We start from the raw sequence: 17,747 nt of genomic DNA on the forward strand, positions 1-17,747 counted from the left end.
CTTCCTGTTGACCCGACCAAGTGACCTCTCACCTATGATCATGCTGTGCCCTCTGTGTCAGCCAGTTCAGATGTGGGAGGGGTTCACCAACACAGCTGATATAACCTAGAGGATTTAGGGAGAAGGGGGAGAATGATGAAGTGTAGAAGAGAGACTGTTATTGTGTGTGTGTGGTCTCACCTGATGTCCACACTAAGTGGCTACAGAGTACTTTATGCAGAAAAACAGACACATGAGGACAAGCAATAGAAGATAATGTCAATAGAATATACTGTATGTGATGCAGACACCTCTCTGAGTGTACCTGAAACATTTAAATATAGAGGGCTATGTAGCAGCAACAGATGGTCCAGTGAAAATGGCTGTGTTTTATGTGGTGTAATTCTGAAAATTAGCAGTTGACTTTTAATTTTTTTGTTTTAAATGAATGCATGTGAGACAGGTTCCATGTACAACAAGACACGCAGAGATGAAAAGAGAAAAAGAACACAGAACAGTTTAATTATATTACGCACTTCTAGGAGTAGTGGGTGCGGAGTCAGGCGCAGAGAGCAGAGGGTTAAGGACAGAAAACTGTCATGCCAAAGCACCAGGCGCATACAAATGACCGGCGCAAAAACAGGACCCAAACAGCCCAGAGAAAACAAGAAAATAGCACAACCACCAAAACGAACAGAGGAACAAGCCAGCACAAAAGCAGGCGGGCATAACCGGCTTAAAAATCCCTAACCAAAACCTAAACAAGAAACAGGTGTAACCAATGAGACAAAACCAACAGAAAAGGAAAAGGGGATCAGTGGCAGCTAGTAGACCGGTGACGACGACTGCCGAGCGCCGCCCGAACAGGAAGAGGAGCCACCTTCGGTGGGAGTCGTGACAGTAGCTCTGGTTGTGGACACTTTTGCCAGGAATAAAGCTTCCACGGCCTGTTCCTCAGACAGTGAACATCTGACTATATCTACATTTTCGACCCAATGATAAGCTCGCTCTCTGAAAGTAAAGAAAATAGCTTATTGTTTGTAGATATGAAAACAATAACTGAGATATGACCTGTCAATCTAAAGCAGCAGATTTTCAGGATACATCAATACAGCCCAGAAAGCTTAAATACAGCCCTTAAAACTCTCATTTTTGGAAAAATAACGTTCCCGTAGTAAACGGGATATTTTGTCAGGACCAGGTGCTAGAATATGCATATTATCGTCAGTTTAGGATAGAAAACACTCTAACGTTTCCAAAACTGTAAAGATATTGTCTGTGAGTATAACAGAACTGATGAACTGATGTTGCAGGGGCCTGAGAAAAATCCAATCCGGAAGTGCCCCATATTTTGAAAGCTCTGCGTTCCAATGCGTCCCTATTGAGCAGTGAATGGGCTATCAACCAGATTACTTTTTCTCCGTATTTTCCAAGGTATCTACAGCATTGTGACGTAGTTTTACGTATTTATGTTGAAGAATACCCGTAAGCGGCTACATTGCGCAACTGGTCACCTGATGCCCCCAGAGTGATTCTCGCATAAAGTACAGAGGTAGCCATAATTCCAATCGGTCCTACTGAAAAACGAATTGCCCCGGTGGATATATTATCGAATAGATATTTGAAAAACACCTTGAGGGTTGATTATAAATAACGTTTGCCATGTTTCTGTCGATATTATGGAGCTAATTTGGAATATTGTTCAGAGTTTTCGTGACTGCAATTTCCGGGCGATTTCTCAGCCAAACGTGAAGAACAAACGGAGCTATTTCGCCTACAAAAACAATATTTTTGGAAAAAAGGAACATTGGGAGTCTTGTGAGTGAAAACATCCGAAGCTCATCAAAGGTAAACTATTTAATTTGATTGCTTTTCTGATTTCCGTGACCAAGTTACCTGCTGCTATGCTAGGCTATTGATAAACTTATACAAATCCTTGTCTAGCTTTGGCTGTAAAGCATGTTTTGAAAATCTGAGATGACAGGGTGATTAACAAAAGGCTAAGCTGTGTCTCAATATATTTCACTTGTGATTTTCATGAATAGGAATATTTTCTAGGAATATTTATGTCCGTTGCGTTATGCTAATTAGTGTCAGTCGATGATTACGCTCCCGCACCCGGGATGGGGATGGGGAGTTACTAGAGGTTTTAACACCAGACTGGTATTGTAGCATAGCTTCCAAGATGACGTAGTAGTAGGACATGTGTGTTTGTCTTTGTCTTATCCCGTGTAAATAGCCTGTCTTTTTCGTATATATCTTAATCTCACTTTCGATCTACGAACTAAATATACTTTCCTGCAACCTGCCTCACCCAATGTGGTACGGATCTGCTATTTTTATTCCTTATAAATGGAACTTCCATCAGGAGCTAGTCAGCTAACTAGCTAATAGTCTTTGTTAGCCACAACTAGCAGTCCTCGCCTTATTCTTGGTCACCTGCCAGCCGTAGTTTGGAGAACACCTGCCAGTCTGCACAGCGCGATATCAACCCAGAGCATATCAGACTGCTTCTCTCTACCACATCACCGGATTCCTGCCGCTCTGGATCATTACACCGGATCATCGCAGCTAGCTAGCTGCAAACGAGTGGCTACTGTTAACTACTGTCCTCTGTCCCGAAGCAAGCACCAGCTAGCCTTGAGCTAGCCTCGAGCTAGGCCCATATACCAGCTAATTCTAGGGCTACAACATCTCCCCTGTAATGGCCTGGACACTTTATTGTCGACACGGAGCCCCGCCGATTCGTCACTACTGGACTGCCGACATGATCGCCCGATGTGGTCTCAACAGGCTATTCTGTTACGATGTCGCAAAATAACCATCTACTAACCATGGTCCGCTAGCTTTTCGGATTGCTGTCCCCTGCTCGCCTAGCGTAGTAGTGACGACCGAACAAATCAAATCAAATCATATCAAATTTTATTTGTCACATACACATGGTTAGCAGATGTTAATGCGAGTGTAGCGAAATGCTTGTGCTTCTAGTTCCGACAATGCAGTAATAACCAACAAGTAATCTAGCTAACAATTCCAAAACTACTACCTTATAGACACAAGTGTAAGGGGATAAAGAATATGTACATAAAGATATATGAATGAGTGATGGTACAGAGCGGCATAGGCAAGATACAGTAGATGGTATTGAGTACAGTATATACATATGAGATGAGTATGTAAACAAAGTGGCATAGTTAAAGTGGCTAGTGATACATGTATTACATAAAGATGCAGTAGATGATATAGAGTACAGTATATACATATACATATGAGATGAATAATGTAGAGTATGTAAACATTATATTAGGTAGCATTGTTTAAAGTGGCTAGTGATATATTTGACATCATTTCCGATCAATTCCCATTATTAAAGTGGCTAGAGTTGAGTCAGTGTGTTGGCAGCAGCCACTCAATGTTAGTGGTGGCTGTTTAACAGTCTGATGGCCTTGAGATAGAAGCTGTTTTTCAGTCTCTCGGTCCCAGCTTTGATGCACCTGTACTGACCTCGCCTTCTGGATGATAGCGGGGTGAACAGGCAGTGGCTCGGGTGGTTGTTGTCCTTGATGATCTTTATGGCCTTCCTGTGACATCGGGCGGTGTAGGTGTCCTGGAGGGCAGGTAGTTTGCCCCCGGTGATGCGTTGTGCAGACCTCACTACCCTCTGGAGAGCCTTACGGTTGTGGGCGGAGCAGTTGCCGTACCAGTCGGTGATACAGCCCGACAGGATGCTCTCGATTGTGCATCTGTAGAAGTTTGTGAGTGCTTTTGGTGACAAGCCAAATTTCTTCAGCCTCCTGAGGTTGAAGAGGCGCTGCTGCGCCTTCTTCACGATGCTGTCTGTGTGGGTGGACCAATTCAGATTGTCTGTGATGTGTACGCCGAGGAACTTAAAACTTACTACCCTCTCCACTACTGTTCCATCGATGTGGATAGGGGGGTGTTCCTTCTGCTGTTTCCTGAAGTCCACAATCATCTCCTTAGTTTTGTTGACGTTGAGTGTGAGGTTATTTTCCTGACACCACACTCCGAGGGCCCTCACCTCCTCCCTGTAGGCCGTCTCGTCATTGTTGGTAATCAAGCCTACCACTGTTGTGTCGTCCGCAAACTTGATGATTGAGTTGGAGGCGTGCGTGGCCACGCAGTCGTGGGTGAACAGGGAGTACAGGAGAGGGCTCAGAATGCACCCTTGTGGGGCCCCAGTGTTGAGGATCAGCGGGGTGGAAATGTTGTTGCCTACCCTCACCACCTGGGGGCGGCCCGTTAGGAAGTCCAGTACCCAGTTGCACAGGGCGGGGTCGAGACCCAGGGTCTCGAGCTTGATGACGAGCTTGGAGGGCACTATGGTATTAAATGCCGAGCCGTAGTCGATGAACAGCATTCTCAAATAGGTATTCCTCTTGTCCAGATGGGTTAGGGCAGTGTGCAGTCTGATTGAGATTGCATCGTCTGTGGACCTATTTGGAGGTAAGCAAATTGGAGTGGGTCTAGGGTGTCAGGTAGGGTGGAGGTGATATGGTCCTTGACTAGTCTCTCAAAGCACTTCATGATGACGGAAGTGAGTGCTACGGGGCGGTAGTCGTTTAGCTCAGATACCTTAGCTTTCTTGGGAACAGGAACAATGGTGGCCCTCTTGAAGCATGTGGGAACAACAGACTGGGATAGGGATTGATTGAATATGTCCGTAAACCCACTAGCCCGCTGGTCTGCGCATGCTCTGAGGGCACGGCTGGGGATGCCGTCTGGGCCTGCAGCCTTGCGAGGGTTGACACATTTAAATGTTTTCCTCACGTCGGCTGCAGTGAAGGAGAGTCCGCATGTTTTAGTTGCGGGCCGTATCAGTGGCACTGTATTGTCCTCAAAGCGGGCAAAAAAAGTTATTTAGTCTGCCTGGGAGCAAGACATCCTGGTCCGTGACAGGGCTGGTTTTCTTTTTGTAATCCGTGATTGACTGTAGACCCTGCCACATACCTCTTGTGTCTGAGCCGTTGAATTGAGATTCTACTTTGTCTCTATACTGACGCTTAGCTTGTTTGATTGCCTTGCGGAGGGAATAGCTGCACTGTTTGTATTCGGTCATGTTTCCCATTCACCTTGCCCTGATTAAAAGCAGTGGTTCGGGCTTTCAGTTTCACGCGAATGCTGCCATCAATCCACGGTTTCTGGTTTGGGAATGTTTTAATCGTTGCTATGGGAACGACATCTTCAACGCACGTTCTAATGAACTCGCTCACCGAATCAGCGTATTCATCAATGTTGTTGTCTGACGCAATACGAAACATATCCCAGTCCACGTGATGGAAGCAGTCTTGGAGTGTGGAATCAGATTGGTCGGACCAGCATTGAACAGACCTCAGCGCGGGAGATTCTTGTTTTAGTTTCTGTCTGTAGGCAGGGATCAACAAAATGGAGTCGTGGTCAGGACCCTGACTCACCTATTGCTGCACTTTTGACCCTATGATCACTCGGATACACAGCTGATGCCCCCTGGACTGTTTCAATAACACGGTACCCTAGCCTCGAACTCAGGTCCTTTCTAACCTAACTGTAACGCTCTCTGCCATTTCATCGCCATTTACCCATTGTTGTCTTAGCTCTCCTGATCAACACCTGGGATTGCTTTATGCCTCTCTCTAATGTCAATATGCCTTATCTATTGCTGTCTTGGCTTTTTCTTATTGTTCTTTTAACTGTAGAGTCCTCAATCCCGCTCATAATTCCTTAGGTAGCTATTTTGTTCCACCCCACACACATGCAGAGACCTCACCTGGCTTAACTGGTGTCTCCAGACAAATCCTCTCTCATCGTCATTCAATGCCTAGGTGTACCTCCACTGTACTCGCATCCTACCATACCATTTTCTGTACATTATGCCCTGAATCTATTCTACCACACCCAGAAATATGCTCCTTTTGTTCTCCGTCCCCAACGCACTAGACAACCAGTTCTTATAGCCTTTAGCCGTACCCTTATCCTACTCCTCCTCTGTTCCTCTAGTGATGTAGAGGTTAACCCAGGTCCTGTAGCCCCCAGTTCCACTCCTATTCCCCAGGCACTATCATTTGTTGACTTCTGTAACCATAAAAGCCTTGGTTTCATGCATGTTATTAACATCAGAAGCCTACTCCCTAAGATTGTTTATTCACTGCTTTAGCACACTCTGCCAACCCTGATGTCCTTGCCATGTCTGAATCCTGGCTTAAGAAGGCCATCAAAAAACCTGAAATGTCCATCCCCAATTACAACATTTTCCACCAAGATAGAACTGTCAAAGGGAGTTGAAATCTACTGCAGAGTTATGTCATGCTATCCAGGTCTGTGCCCAAACAGTTTCTACTTTTAAATATCCATCTTTCCAGAAATAAGTCTCTCACTGCTGCCGCTTGTTATAGACCCCCCTCACCCCATAAACACTGGCACCCTCATAGATATCATTCTAACCAACCTTCCCTCCAAATACACCTCTGCTGTCTTCAACCATTATCTCAGCATTCGCTGCATCATTGCCTACATCCGTAATGGCTCCACGGTCAAATGACCACCCCTCATCACTGTCAAACGCTCCCTGAAACACCTCAGCAAGCAGGCCTTTCTAATAAACCTGGCCCTGGTATCCCCCATCAGTAGAAGATGCCTGGTTATTCTTTAAAGGTTATTTCCTTACCATCTTAACTTCTTCGATATAGGGGGCGCTCTTTTAATTATTGGATAAAAAAACGTTCCCGTTTTAAACAAGATATTTTGTCAGGAAAAGATGCTCGACTATGCATATAATTGACAGCTTTGGAAAGAAAACACTCTGACGTTTCCAAAACTGAAAAGGTATTATCAGTGAGTGCCACAGAACTGATGCTACAGGCGAAACCAAGATGAAATTTCAAACAGGAAATGCCCCAGATTTTGAAAGCGCTGTGTTCCAATGTCTCCTTATATGGCTGTGAATGCGCCAGGAATGAGCCTACACTTTCTGTCGTTTCCCCAAGGTGTCTGCAGCATTGTGATGTATTTGTAGGCATATCATTGGAAGATTGACCATAAGAGACTACATTTACCAGGTGCCCGCTTGGTGTCCTCCGAAATTATTGCGTAATCTCCAGGCATTTTTCCATTTGCTTCAGAGGAGAAACCCAACTGCCACGAATGATTTATCATCGAATAGATATGTGAAAAACACCTTGAGGATGGATTCTAAACAACGTTTGCCATGTTTCTGTCGATATTATGGAGTTAATTTGGAAAAAAGTTTGGCGTTGTAATGACTGAATTTTCGGGGGGTTTTCTTAGCCAAACGTGATGAACAAAACGGAGCGATTTCTCCTACACAAATAATCTTTTTGGAAAAACTGAACATTTGCTATCTAACTGAGAGTCTCCTCATTGAAAACAACCGAAGTTCTTCAAAAGTAAATTATTTTATTTGAATGCTTTTCTTGTTTTTGTGAAAATGTTGCCTGCTGAATTCTAGGCTTAATGCTATGCTAGCTATCAATACTCTTTCACAAATGCTTGTGTAGCTATGGTTGAAAAGCATATTTAGAAAATCTGAGATGACAGTGTTGTTAACAAAAGGCTAAGCTTGTGAGTGAATATATTTATTTCATTTCATTTGCGATTTTCATGAATAGTTAACGTTGCGTTATGGTAATGAGCTTGAGGCTATGATTACGCTCCCGGATACGGGATTGCTCGACGCAAGAAGTTAAATAAGCAAGCCCCATTCAAAAGATTTAGAACTAAGAACAGATTTAACCCTTGGTTCACTCCAGACTTGACTGCCCTTGAGCAGCACAAAAACATCCTGTGGCATCCTGCATTAGCATCGAATAGCCCCCGCGATATACAACTTTTCAGGGAAGTTAGGAACCAGTATACACAGGCAGTTAGGAAAGCAAAGGCCAGCTTTTTCAAACAGAAATTTGCATCCTGTAGCACAATCTCCAAAAAGTTCTGGGACACTGTAAAGTCCATGGAGAATAAGAACAACTCCTCCCAGCTGCCCACTGCACTGAGGCTAGGAAATATTGTCACTACCGATAAATCTACGATAATCGAGAGTTTCAATAGGCATTTTTATATGGCTGGCCATGCTTTCCACCTGGCTACCCCTTCCCCGGTCAACAGCTCTGCACCCCCCACAGCAACTTGCCCAAGCCTCCCCCATTTCTCCTTCACCCAAATGCAGATAGCTGATGTTCCGAAAGAGCTGCAAAATCTGGACCCCCAACAAATCAGCTGGGCTATCAATAAAGATTGGAAAGCTGCCACGTCATCCCCCTCTTCAAAGGGGGAGACACTCTATAGCCAAACTGTTACAGACCTACAGTATATCCATCCTACCCTGCCTTTCTAAAGTATTCGAAAGCCAAGATAACAAACAGATCACCGACCATTTTGAATCCCACCGTACCTTCTCTGCTATGCAATCTGGTTTCCAAGCTGGTCATGGGTGCACCTCAGCCGCACTCAATGTCCTAAACGATATCATAACCAACATCGATAAGAGACAATACTGTGCAGCCGTCTTCATCGGCCTGGCCAAGGCTTTCGACTCTGTCAATCACCGCATTTTTATTGGCAGACTCAAAAGCCTTGGTATCTCAAGTGAATGCCTCGCCTGGTTCACCAACTACTTCTCAGACAGAGTTCAGTGTGTCAAATCGGGGAGCCTGTTGTCCAGACCTCTGGCAGTTCAATTGTCGGGCTGACTCTTTTCTCTGTATACATCAATGATGTTGCTCAAACGGCTGATTCTCTGATCCACCTCTACGCAAACGACGCCATTGTGTATACTTCTGGCCATTCTTTGGACACAAACCTCCAGACGAGCTTCAATGCCGTACAACACTGCTTCTGTGGCCTCCAACTGCTCTTAAATGCAAGTAAAACTAAATGCATGCTCTTCAACCTATTGTTGCCCACACCTGCCCGTCTAGCATCACTACTTTGGATGGTTCTGACCTAGAATATGTGGACAACTACAAATACCTCGGTGTCTGGTTTGACAGTAAACTCTCCTTCCAGACTCACATTAAGCATCTCCAATCCAAAATTAAATCTAGAATCGGCTTCCTATTTCGCAACAAAGCATCCTTCACTCATGCTGCCTAACATTCCCTCGTTAAACTGACCATCCTGCCCATCCTTGATTTTGGTGATGTCATTTAAAAAAAAATAGCCTCCAACACTCTACTCAGCAAATTGGATCTAGTCTATCACAGTGCCATCCGTTTTGTCACCAAAGCCCCATATTCCACCAAACACTGCGACTTGTACTGTATGCTCTCTTTGGCTGCCCTCACTTCATATCCGTCGCCAAACCCACTGGATCCAGATCATCTGTAAGTCTTTGCTAGGTAAAGCCCCACCTTATCTCAGCTCACTGGTCACCATAGCAACACCCACCAGTAGCACACGCTCCAGCAAGTATATTTCACTGGTCATCCCCAAAGCCAACTCCTCTTTTGGCCGCCTTTCCCTCCAGTTCTCTGCTGCCAATGACTGGGACAAATTGCAAAAATCACTGGAGCTGGAGTCTTGTGTCTCCCTCACTAACTTTAAGCATCAGTGGTCAGAGCAGCTTACCGATCATCTCAACATTACACAGCCCATCTGTAAATAGCCCACCCAACTACCTCATCCCCATATTGATGTTTTTTTGCACCTTTGCACCCCAGTATCTCTACTTGCACATTCATCTTCTGCACATCTATCACTCCAGTGTTTAATTGCTAAATTGTCATTATTTCACCACTATGCCCTATTTATTGCCTTACCTCCCTAATCGTTCTACATTTGCTCACACTGTATATAGATTTTTCTACTGTATTATTGACTGTATGTTTGTTTGTTCCATGTGTAACTCTGTGTTGTTGTTTGTGTTGCACTGCTTTGCTTTTATCTTGGCCAGGTCGCAGTTGTAAATGAGAACTTGTTCTCAACTGGCCTACCTGGTTAAATAAAGGTGTTCTCAACTGGCCTACCTGGTTAAATAAAGGTGTTCTCAACTAGCCTACCTAGTTAAATAAAGGTGTTCTCAACTGGCCTACCTGGTTAAATAAAGGTGAAAGAAGAAAAATAAAACAAATTGTGGTTGTTCGTTAAGTGATGGGAAATATGCAATGATTCCTGCACCATCTATACGCTGCAAAGCCTCCCTAACTCTTTGTGTGTTCTTTCATCCTTCTGTAAAAGAAGCTAACCGTTACACTGTCATGAAATATGATTATATATCGACTAAAACAAATAGGACACGGCCTGCTTGTGAGTTGCAATGAAAGAAAGTTAGATTAGTTCAACTGAAAATGACAAGAACAGTCGTTCGTAGCTAAATGCTTTTGGTTAGCTTGAGAATACTAAGATTTATCATTCTCTGGTATTGTCACACTCTGACCATTGTTTGAGTTGTTTGTTTCTATGTTTTGTTTGGTCAGGGTGTGATATGAGTGGGCATTCTATGTTGCATGTCTAGTTAGTCTGTTTCTACGTGTTTTGGCCTGATATGGTTCTCAATCAGTGGCAGGTGTTTGTCGTTGTCTCTGATTGGGAACCCTATTTAGGTAGCCTGTTTTGTATTGTGGTTCGTGGGTTATTGTCTATGTGTAGTTGCCTGTGGCTGCACTTGTTGTCATAGCGTCACGTTCGGTTTGTTGTTTTTGTTTAAGTGTTCTTCGTGTATTTTCGTCATTCAATAAAAGAATGGATTCACACCACGCTGCGCTTACGACGATCGTGACAGGTATGTACAGTTGAAGTCGAAAGTTTACATACACTTATGGTGGTGTCATTAAAACTCTGCTCTGGCCGCTTTCATGGCAAGGATAAATTCTTTCCTCTTCTGGGCATAGCTTTAGGATAGTCTTCATTGAGGAAGTTAAACCTTTGAATTCGCAAGATTACATACACTTAGGTATGAGTCATTAACCACTCCACAAATGTCTTGCTAACAAACTATAGTTTGGCATGTCGGTTAGGACATCTACTGTGTGCATGACACAAGTAGTTTTTCCAACATTTGTTTACAGACAGATTACTTCACTTATAATTCACTGTATCACAATTCCAGTGGGTCAGAAGTTTACATACACTAAGTTGACTGTGGCTTTAAACAGTTTGGAAAACTCCAGAAAATGATGTCATGGCTTTAGAAGCTTCTGATTGGCTAATTGACATCATTTGAGTCAATTGGAGGTGTACCTATGGATGTATTTCAAGGCCAACCTTCAAACTCAGTGCCTCTTTGCTTGACATCATGAGAAAATCAAAAGAAATCAGCCAAGATCTCCACAAGTCTTGTTCATCCTTGGGAGAAATTTCCAAATGCCTAAAGGTACCACTTTTCACTATCACGCAATAGGTTTCGCTTCCCCACCTGCCATTTTTTTTAAACCTGATGGAGCTCATTGCCTTCATGATGCCCATCTCTGCACGATTCAAGAAGGGCTCGTCATTGATTTTGTTGGAAAAGGGGAGAAATTGTGCTTTAGAACAGTATTGATATTACAGTTGATATGGAGTAGTACGTTTTTTGGGCCCTAAAATAAGGTCAATCGTAAGGGACCAGCATGATGTACAAAAGTGAGTTAGTTAACGTTAGCCATGTAAAAGTTTGACGGAAGAACGCCCAGTGCTGCTTACCTGAGATGCCATCATCACACAGTCCTTCTTCGTAAGTGTCCGCAATGACTTCCTTCGTTGAGTTCAGAAAAATTATTTTTGATTGAAAATTAAACAACTTTTGCTCTCGACAAAAATACACAAACGTACCTCCATAGTGTTTAACAATTTGCCTGTGAATAACCACACCTTCATACTTACGTGCTACCGTATTCAGAATTCTTGACGCACAATCGATAATGCTGCCATATCCTGCCAGCACGCCCACAAGCGAGACACTCAGGCGATGATGCTTGGAAGAGGGAAAGGAACGAGATTGGAACAACAACAATTTGTTGCAAGTTGGGGAGGGGGGCTAATAGCTGAACATTAGACTATTCAACCTTTACAAAAGAATAGTCTAATAGCTGAACTAGGTGTGAACAACCCACCTCCTATCACAGACCTGATTTGCTCTCACAACCAAGGGGAAGCTTGCTACTCAATGTAATAAAGTATTGACTTTTCAATTAAGTTACCTTACACGTTATGTTGGCAGACAATTTGTTAGCTACTATGTCCTTACGAACCACATAGCATATCATTACAGCAGTATGTACCGGTATGTTAGCTAGCTACCTATCGTTAGTAGTTATACAACAAACTTGCAAGTATATTAACTATAGGCTAATCTAACTACCCAACGTTTATTGACTTGATTATTCCAGTCATTCGTAAAGTAAAGTAAAGTCAATTGGGTGTGTTCGTAAATTCGCTCTGGCTATCTACTCCGATTTCAGAGCACTCTCGTCTGAGTACCAGAGAGCAGAATAATTCATTTACGAGCGATCATCACCGGTTGAATATGGCCGGTGTCAGTAAACGATGGCAAAAAAAAGCGTAATTAAATTGTTTCAAGCAGCACAGTTATAGTCACCAACTCTCCGCTTAACACAAACTACCTAACAAGCTCTGCCAGGGCGAGTAAAATGGTCAGAGTGGTCTCATTTGTGTCTGGAAATAGCTAGCAATGTTAGCTTAGGTGCTTGACTGCCGTTGTAAGGCCAGAACGGTCAAATCAATCCTACTCCTCAGCCCGAACGTCCAGTGTGCGCTTCGAGGGCGAAATTTACAAACTGACAATCTGACAACGCTCTGTATTTATGAGCGTCACGTTGTACAGCTCCATATTTTCTGTTCCATCCTACTAGAAACCCAGAGGTTTTTTCATTTTTCATGTAATAGACACACCATAATATTAATTAAATTAATTTAGCAAGTACTAGTCAAAAGTTTGGACACACCTGCTCATTCTAGGACTTTTCTTTATTTTTACAATTTTCTACATTGTAGAATAATACTGAAGACATCACAACTATGAAATAACACAAGACATCACAACTATGAAATAACACCGATCTCCCGCGTGCCCTGCATTCTGTAGTACAGACATTGCCTGCTCTCCCTTATGTAAGGAATTAGGCACTTTCCCATGTTTACTACAGTATTTATTGTACGCTTCACAGTAGCCTAATAAACAAATAAACACATTTTGTTAATAAAATGATGATAAAAAAAATACTCTTTCAAAATACAGATGTTGATTTAGTTATGGATTCATAATGAATTACTATGGGAATAAATATCCCTGATTTACAGAAATTTTGGAACAAAGATGTCTAATGAAGGCAAACCATTTAGAGTCCTCCAATCTTGTAGCCTACTCCTGACCGTCATGTTGTACAGCGTCATAGTTTGCATTCCATCCTAACGGAAACCCTGAGTTTTTTTTCCCCCATTTTTCTCTGAATAGAAACACTATAATATTAATCAAATGAATTAAGCCACATTTCTTCAAATCAATCCCATATACTACGTTATTACAAAAAAGGTTTAACATTCTCTGGTAATTGTAGTGAGGTGCGTGCTGGCTGCAGAGAAGTCAGGAGGCAGGAAACTGATTTACAACGGCATCGTTTAATATCCATAAACCACCGTCAACAGAACAATACAATAAATGGGTCAAACAAAACCCGGTAAATACCAGCATACCGTTGTATAAGCACAACAAGAAACAACTACAGAAAAGGACATGGGGGGGGGGGAACAGAGGGTTAAATACACAACATGTAATTGATGGGATTGGAACCAGGTGTGATGGAAGACAAGACAAAACCAATGGAAAATGAAAAGTGGATCAGCGATGGCTAGAAGGTTGGTGACAGTACAATACAAACCCAAAAAAGGCCTGTGGTGTTGATTGTATCCTCAATGAAATTGAAAAATATACAGACCACAAATTCCAATTCGCTATACTTAAACTCTCTAGCATCATCCTTACCTATGACATCTTCTCCAATATTTGGAACCAAGTACTTATCACCCCAAACCACAAAAGTGGAGACAAATAACTACCGTGTAATATGCGTCAACAGTAACTTTGGGGAAATCCTCTGCATTATCATTAACAGCAGTCTCGTACATTTCCTCAGTGAAAACAATGTACTGAACAAATGTCAATTTGGCTTTTTACCAAATTACCGAACAACAGACCACATATTCACCCTTGCACACCCTAATTATGCACACCTTCGTTGACAAACAAACAAACCAAAACAAATCAAAAGCAAAGCCTTCTCATGCTTTGTTGATTTAAAAAAAACGTTGACTGAATTTGGCATGCGGGTCTGCTCTACAAATTGATGGAAATTGGGGTTGGGTGAAGAACATACAACATTATAAAATCCATGTACAGAAACAACAAGTGTGGGGTGAAAATTGGCAAAAAAGCACCACCCTCTGCTACATATATATCAACAAATTGGGCACTAGAAAGTCTGCAGTACCTGGCCTCACCCTACTAGAATCTGAAGATAATGTCTACTGTTTGCTGATGATCTGGTACTTCTGTCGAAATTCAAGGAGGGCCTACAGCAGCACCAAGATCTTCTGCACAGATTCTGCCAGAAACTGGGCCCTGACAGTAAATCTCAGTAAGACAGAAATAATGGTGTTTCAAAAAAAGATCCAGACGACAGGACCACAAATACAAATTCCATCTAGACACCGCTGCCCTAGAGCAGATAAAAAAAACGATACATAGCTCAGCCTAAATATCAGCGCCACAAGTCACTTCCAGGCTCAGTTGCCAGGACCACAACCACAAATTCCATCTAGACACCGTTGCCCTCGAGCACAACAACAAACTATACATACCCTCAGCCTAAATATCAGCGCCACAAGTCACTTCCACAAAGCTGTGAACCATCTGAGAGAAAAGGCAAGAAGGGCATTCTATGCCATCAAAAGAAACATAAAATTCAACATACTAATTACGATCTGGCAAAAAATACATGAATCAGTTATAGAACCCATTGCCCTTTATGGTTGTGAGGTCTGGGGTTCGCTCACCAACGAAGAATTCACAGAATGGGACAAACACCAAATTGAGACCATGCATGCATAATTCTGCAAAAAATATCCCCAGTGTGCAATGTAAAACACCAAATAATGCATGCAGAGCAGAATTAGGCCGATACCTGCTAATGATAAAAATCCAGAAAATAGCCATTAAATTCTACAACCATCTAAAAGGAAGCGATTCCTAAACCTTAAATAACAAAGCGATCTCATACAGAGAGATGAACCTGAAGAAGAGTCATCACCTACAGAGAGATGAACCTGAAGAAGAGTCATCACCTACAGAGAGATGAACCTGGAGAAGAGCCATCACCTACAGAGAGATGAACCTGGAGAAGAGTCATCACCTACAGAGAGATGAACCTGGAGAAGAGTCATCACCTACAGAGAGATGAACCTGGAGAAGAGTCATCACCTACAGAGAGATGAACCTGGAGAAGAGTCATCACCTACAGAGAGATGAACCTGAAGAAGAGTCATCACCTACAGAGAGATGAACCTGAAGAAGAGTCATCACCTACAGAGAGATGAACCTGAAGAAGAGTCATCACCTACAGAGAGATGAACCTGAAGAAGAGTCATCACCTACAGAGAGATGAACCTGAAGAAGAGTCATCACCTACAGAGAGATGAACCTGAAGAAGAGTCATCACCTACAGAGAGATGAACCTGAAGAAGAGTCATCACCTACAGAGAGATGAACCTGAAGAAGAGTCATCACCTACAGAGAGATGAACCTGAAGAAGAGTCATCACCTACAGAGAGATGAACCTGGAGAAGAGTCATCACCTACAGAGAGATGAACCTGGAGAAGAGTCATCACCTACAGAGAGATGAACCTGAAGAAGAGTCATCACCTACAGAGAGATGAACCTGAAGAAGAGTCATCACCTACAGAGAGATGAACCTGGAGAAGAGTCATCACCTACAGAGAGATGAACCTGAAGAAGAGTCATCACCTACAGAGAGATGAACCTGAAGAAGAGTCATCACCTACAGAGAGATGAACCTGAAGAAGAGTCATCACCTACAGAGAGATGAACCTGAAGAAGAGTCATCACCTACAGAGAGATGAACCTGAAGAAGAGTCATCACCTACAGAGAGATGAACCTGAAGAAGAGTCATCACCTACAGAGAGATGAACCTGAAGAAGAGTCATCACCTACAGAGAGATGAACCTGAAGAAGAGTCATCACCTACAGAGAGATGAACCTGAAGAAGAGTCATCACCTACAGAGAGATGAACCTGAAGAAGAGTCATCACCTACAGAGAGATGGACCTGAAGAAGAGTCATCACCTACAGAGAGATGGAGAAGAGTCATCACCTACAGAGAGATGAACCTGGAGAAGAGTCATCACCTACAGAGAGATGGAGAAGAGTCATCACCTACAGAGAGATGAACCTGAAGAAGAGTCATCACCTACAGAGAGATGAACCTGAAGAGTCATCACCTACAGAGAGATGAACCTGAAGAAGAGTCATCACCTACAGAGAGATGAACCTGGAGAAGAGTCATCACCTACAGAGAGATGAACCTGAAGAAGAGTCATCACCTACAGAGAGATGAACCTGAAGAAGAGTCATCACCTACAGAGAGATGAACCTGAAGAAGAGTCATCACCTACAGAGAGATGAACCTGAAGAAGAGTCATCACCTACAGAGAGATGAACCTGAAGAAGAGTCATCACCTACAGAGAGAAGAACCTGAAGAAGAGTCATCACCTACAGAGAGATGAACCTGAAGAAGAGCCATCACCTACAGAGAGATGAACCTGAAGAAGAGTCATCACCTACAGAGAGATGAACCTGAAGAAGAGTCATCACCTACAGAGAGATGAACCTGAAGAAGAGTCATCACCTACAGAGAGATGAACCTGAAGAAGAGTCATCACCTACAGAGAGATGAACCTGGAGAAGAGTCATCACCTACAGAGAGATGAACCTGAAGAAGAGTCATCACCTACAGAGAGATGAACCTGAAGAAGAGTCATCACCTACAGAGAGATGAACCTGAAGAAGAGTCATCACCTACAGAGAGATGAACCTGAAGAAGAGTCATCACCTACAGAGAGATGAACCTGAAGAAGAGTCATCACCTACAGAGAGATGAACCTGAAGAAGAGTCATCACCTACAGAGAGATGAACCTGAAGAAGAGTCATCACCTACAGAGAGATGAACCTGAAGAAGAGTCATCACCTACAGAGATGAACCTGAAGAAGAGTCATCACCTACAGAGAGATGAACCTGAAGAAGAGTCATCACCTACAGAGAGATGAACCTGAAGAAGAGTCATCACCTACAGAGAGATGAACCTGAAGAAGAGTCATCACCTACAGAGAGATGAACCTGAAGAAGAGTCATCACCTACAGAGAGATGAACCTGAAGAAGAGTCATCACCTACAGAGAGATGAACCTGAAGAAGAGTCATCACCTACAGAGAGATGAACCTGAGAAGAGTCATCACCTACAGAGAGATGAACCTGGAGAAGAGTCATCACCTACAGAGAGATGAACCTGAAGAAGAGTCATCACCTACAGAGAGATGAACCTGAAGAAGAGTCATCACCTACAGAGAGATGAACCTGAAGAAGAGTCATCACCTACAGAGAGATGGAGAAGAGTCATCACCTACAGAGAGATGAACCTGAAGAAGAGTCATCACCTACAGAGAGAAGAACCTGAAGAAGAGTCATCACCTACAGAGAGATGAACCTGAAGAAGAGTCATCACCTACAGAGAGATGGAGAAGAGT

Source organism: Oncorhynchus kisutch, linkage group LG12 (genome assembly GCF_002021735.2).
Source record: "Oncorhynchus kisutch isolate 150728-3 linkage group LG12, Okis_V2, whole genome shotgun sequence".
NCBI classification, from domain to species: Eukaryota; Metazoa; Chordata; class Actinopteri; order Salmoniformes; family Salmonidae; genus Oncorhynchus; species Oncorhynchus kisutch.